Source organism: Aplysia californica, unplaced genomic scaffold, assembly GCF_000002075.1.
Source record: "Aplysia californica isolate F4 #8 unplaced genomic scaffold, AplCal3.0 scaffold00054, whole genome shotgun sequence".
Taxonomy (NCBI): domain Eukaryota; kingdom Metazoa; phylum Mollusca; class Gastropoda; order Aplysiida; family Aplysiidae; genus Aplysia; species Aplysia californica.
In genome coordinates, this window is record NW_004797324.1 from 90,285 (window position 1) to 95,876 (window position 5,592).

At 40.7% G+C, this 5,592-nt stretch overlaps 1 non-coding gene across 1 annotated transcript; it reads left to right on the forward strand.

Annotated features, from left to right (window-relative positions):
• Positions 1-283: 283 nt before the first annotated feature.
• On the forward strand, positions 284-357 carry TRNAN-GUU. Its single transcript has one exon. It is a non-coding gene; the product is annotated as a tRNA-Asn (tRNA).
• Positions 358-5,592: the final 5,235 nt, after the last annotated feature.

The window sequence follows — 5,592 nt, forward strand, 5'->3', positions numbered from 1 at the left end:
GCTTAACTTGCCTGTTCCTGTACACGCATGAGATATTACCTAACGACGCAAGTGTCTCGGAATTACATAACGAGATAGCGGCCAACACCTGAAATATGCATGATATGGAGTAAAAATAAAAACAAAACAGTTATTTTTAGTATCTGACATCTAGTCGCCCCAAGACCGACAACTAGGCACAGACCTACCCAGGGACCGTAATCTACCTATCATTAGTCTTGGCCCAGACAACTTCATTCTCAGCGTACGATACTTTTCTTTTACAGATCCGTCAGCGTCAGATGTCTCTGTGGCGCAATCGGTTAGCGCGTTCGGCTGTTAACCGAAAGGTTGGTGGTTCGAGCCCACCCAGGGACGATTTTTTTTTTCCTGAATTTTTTTTATATTACAATTTTTTTTTTCATGTGTCACAAGACAAAACAGCAGGCCAAAGGATTATAATAAGCAGTTTATAGTACACCATCTTTGAATTTACATTGGGGGCCTATAGGTCTGTTTTTCTCAGCTTGTTTTCATGTGGTCTAGAGGGGAGATGAACAATTTAGTTCGTTGTTTGTCTATGTCGTATTGTAAGGAGAAGGGAAATGAGCAAACTTGTTCTCTGCTGATTGTTTATTTTCCCACATTGTCCCTTCTTGTGATGTTTGAAACTTTTCTAAGGCATCTCATTTTTCATGCGTTGGTTTTGCTTTGGTGGCTCTTGATTATTGTCCATGTTTGGGTTTGGAAGCACAATGTTGGTATATTATGTATATACATATAATAATATTTTTTTTTATAGTAGAGGGCGCTCGCAACTGCATAAGGTCATATGAGCGCCTAGGGGTGGGTGTCAACAGAGAAGTCTTTACAGGGAATCAGACTTAGACTGCTTACCTCTCTAGTTTCAACAGCACAAGGTCTGCTTCGACTATCAAGGCACCCCAAAATAGCAGGTCACAAGAGAGTGACAAACATACAAAAGAAGTTTAGGGAAATGACAATAGTAAAGATCAGGAAAGAAAACGCAGCAGTTCCCTGTTGTAGATCAGGCACTGTTATGAGCATGACATGAGTCAGCCCATTTACAATTCTACTATGCTTGAAAGAGAAATGTCCCCCCTTTGGGAATGGCCTAAAGACACTCCAGTCAGTGGCACTGCCCCGGGGGGTAATGTTGGTATGAAGAAGATGTTAATAAATTATTGGCGCCTTTTTTCCCTTGTGGTGTTGGGGTGTGAAAGTGGTGGTGCCAGTTGGCAAGTCAAAATGTTGGCCATGAACACGCTTCCTGGGTAATTGAACTGTTCTACTTGCTTGATGACTAGACCTCTATGGTGTTTAGTGGACCTTCTGTTTTGTTGATTTTCATTGCCTCGATTTTGCTTGTGCTAATTTTCATAATTGAAAAAAATATTTTCAGCTTTTGTTCATTTTGAATTGAAACGGGCAATATTGGATTCACATAGGCGGTCTAGACCTACATTTTCCTATGTTCTATTGATTTTCCACAAGGTTTTTGATAAGTTACAGCTTATCTATTTTCGTCAGACCGGAGTTAAAACGAGGAAAACAAAACAAAACAAAACAAAATCAACAGCAAAAAAACCCCAACCCATCAACAACCAACCAGATTGCTTGGTTTAATCTTATTAGATCTCTGCATGCAGGACCAACAGAATTCAAAAGTCCATTAATGAAGATCACTGCAAATTAAAGGTCTGCGTTTTCTTTGATGTTAGCCCCTCAAAAAATAATAGGGGATTTACAGCATACCCCTATATCATAAATAATGTTGAGATCAAAACCTCATTTTGACATACATTTATGAAACTTGGTCAAACAGACGTGTGAGATAGGTGAGTACTTTTAGAGGCTCAGGTGGAGTCGTCTAGATGGTCTTGAGAGGAAATCTACAAGCTTACACTGAAATATGGAGGCAGGATGGTATCGCTCTCTCAAAATGAGAAATTTGTTGGAAAGGTTAACGTGAACGATCATAATATTATTGTAGTGATCCTGTGTACGCACCTGAAGGGCAGTGTTTAATATAGGTCCTAAATAAAGAAACTTCTTTTTACTGGATCAAGATTTTTTTGAAAAAGGATTTTTGTTTGGTCGCTGGCTTACAAAAGTCCCACTTCAAGTTTCATGCGCATTGGCAAATTAATAAATCAGCTAGATTTTTTTTACGTGGACAGACGATCGTGATTAGGATTTAATTAAGTGTGTACAATAATTTAAACTGTCACATACACAAATGAGAAAACCTGGACAGGTTAATTCGATATTGTCTGTCTGAGCTAAATCAGTCTATGTGGGATATTAGGCCTAGGCTTATATCCTACCACAAAACGGAGATTTATTATCTTTCTCAATAGAGGAACAGGCAAAATACACATTGTCAGCCTTAATATTTCAGTGTAAGCTTGTAGACTTCCTCGCGCAACAAACTGCACAATGCAGAGTGACCGACGTTGGATAGGACGCTGGGGTCAGGTATGAATCATTTTCCTATCCATGTAGTCAGCAGATCGTGAGTTCACCTTTATTGGAAATGTAGTATGTCAGAACAGCTCAGAAAGAAGGGAAAAACAGCCCAAGATAGGTGCATTTACAGGGATTTTCTTGTATCTGGATTTACAAGTAATGTGATTGCGTGTGACTGCAGCTAATGTGGTTATTGTTATGGCTGTTGTTAACGTTCTACTTTCTTAATGATAAAAAGCAACATAACTTTGTTTTATTCCTTTTAAACTGCAAACCACCCCCCCCCCTTTCAGTGGCGGTGGGTGGACCAAATTTTGGTGGGGCTTAGGTTGCTTCCAGCTCTTTACCACCAAATAGCAAGCAATAAGATAAGAACTAAACAGTGATGATTTTTCTATACCCACGATGAGCCACGGCAGTTTGAGAACCATTCAAACGAGACGAGTTGCCTTTATTTTCCATCTCTTTGTTCTTAGCTAAATTCTTGTTGATGGTGGGGACGAAGCCGATTCACCTCCAGATTTCCTCTAATTAGTTTTCGTGTGATGAAAAAGTTTTAAAAGTAGTTCGACCTGATTTATAACTGATAAATCTCAGCGGCACAAACACGAACATGCACACACATCACTTCAAACATAATACTTCTATGAGCTGGATTAGGCCGTGTAGTCGAGAAAGTTGAAAGCACCCAACAAAGAACAAATTGGTGCATAGCTAGACAGTCAGAGAACAAGAACAGGTATCTGTGTCAGTGGTAGAAAGTGTGTCGTAAACTTTCACCCCATTGTCAGGGCTAGGAGAGTGTGAGCCCTCGGTACTCGGTACAGTGTTATTTTTTCCGTCTTCTACCTTTTTAAAAGAAGAGTTTCATTAAAGACGGGCTGTGGGAAAAGGGCTCTTATTTGCTGAGCTCTAAAGACATTTTGATTGGCTGCTGGGTTACTATAGTTGTAAGCGGTGACAACAGTGATTGGATAAGCGAGCAAGCCGCCAAGTTGATCACTCTGTGTTCATTGCGAGCGGTCATAACGGTTTCAACTGCTTATTTCATTATGGAGAAACTTTCATTTACTTTGGGAAAGAGTTGATGGAGGTGGGAGGGGAGGGGGGTAGGGGCTCAAGCCCGTGAGCCCTTCACTACACACCGCCACTGCCCCCCTTCCTGAGTTAGGAAGTATATCGTCTGAAGCCGAATCTGGGCTTCGAACTCAAGGCCGCGCTGTTCGGAACAAGCGTTTGACAACTGCACCACAGTCAAACGCCAAAGCGAGCAGTGAGGAGTCCGCCACCGTGTCACCCACAATACCGCCGAGCTTTTTCCAATGGCATTATAATAGCACCGATTTAGATTTGTAATTTCAAGGGGCTGGGGGTCGGGTTTGTCTTTAAAAAAAAATATACTAAACATCTAGGTTGAAATTCAGCGCCCTGCTAGACACAGGGTAGGACACCCCGTTGTCTGATCACATGGTGCCTTAATACGACACCAGACGTCGAGGACATGTTTAGAGAAGTACATGTGCGAGTATTATTGTGACGTCTCTTGAATTCGAAAGCTTTGATATAACCAGGGGCGAAGCGTCTATATAATCAAATAATCACTGCTTCCCTTTCTAATTTTGAAACATTGTCGCTGTCAAATTCATCCTTAAACGTAAACCTCATAAATTAAATTCAAAAGACGTTCGTAATCAACAAATAAAGTGAGGCTGGAATAGAGTTGAAGGGAACATGTGCATGGCAGTCAAAGCTGTTTCATTGTCACATATACCCTGTTCACCCCTTTGGGGCCACAGTTAAAATCAAACACCAGCCCTGATTAAGTAAGCTAACTAACACTGGTCGAGTCTACCTCACAAATGTGAGGGGAACTAACTCTTAATAATCTCTTGACTGCTGCTTGTACTTGTTTTTTTCCCTCGACTTTTTACCGTCCTATAATCAGATCGTGACCTCGATTTTGACACCAGCTCCTGGCCGCGAAAGGCTAACAAAAACAGCCAAATGTGAAATTTAAAAAATAATAATTGTCATGTTCTACCAAAGAGTTAGACTCACTGGTAGATCTATAACATATAGATCTAGTACTGACATCTCTGCTTCTTTGCTTTATGTTTATGTATTCACATCTAAAGTTAAGTTTAATTTTAGTGGGAACTGATATTTAATAAGATACTTTCCCGATTATTTTGGCGGTTGAACATACAATATGAATTCCGGATTTGTTTTCATTCACAACTCAGAGTCGCCGCCTCGAGTAAGATTCTTGTGTGATATCTACAGGCCATATAGATCTATATCTGGTCCCATTTCACTTTGATTACCCTGTCAAACAAGTCAGCCTTCGCCCCTGGATATAACAGTTGTTGAAGTTCAACGTTCAGCTTGACACAAGGCTTGAGGGTTACAAGCAAACCCCAGGGCTGAGTAGTTTATATTCAATTTGGATTCCAACCTCGAACTTTAGTACAGTGTTTTAGACTATGTTCCCGCAATAGTACAGGACTGCGGACTGCAGACATCAATTCTAACCTCAACGTCCGAAGTGTTTGAGTAAATTAATTATTATTATACTTCCTGAGAACAAGAAAGAGGAATGATTAGGGTAAAAATCAAGACTCAATAACACGATACACGGTTGTACTTTGACATGTTTGTTTTTATTAGAAAAACTCCGCCCCGCCCCCCCCCCACCCACTTCTCTCTCTCTCTCTCTCTCTCTCTCTCTCTCTCTCTCTCTCTCTCTCTCTCTCTCTCTCTCTCTCTCTCACACACACACACACACACACACACACACACACACACACACACACACACACACACACACACACACATACCCCCAAATTCACACTGTCTCAAAACCATGCTTAATGGCATGACATAATTCAAATACAGGTTTTGTTTACATTTAGAGCTTGACTAGTTCTTTACAGAGACAAAATGCGTGAGTTTTTATAAGGAGATCGGCACCTCTGATACCCAACAACTATTAAAATAATACTCGATAGCTAATGATGAACGAATTGACGCAGCAGCAATAAAAACAGCAACAGCAATACTGAATTTTCTCTCCCATGAACACGAGGTAGATTCCACAATTTGACAACAGAGCAGAAAGGGTCA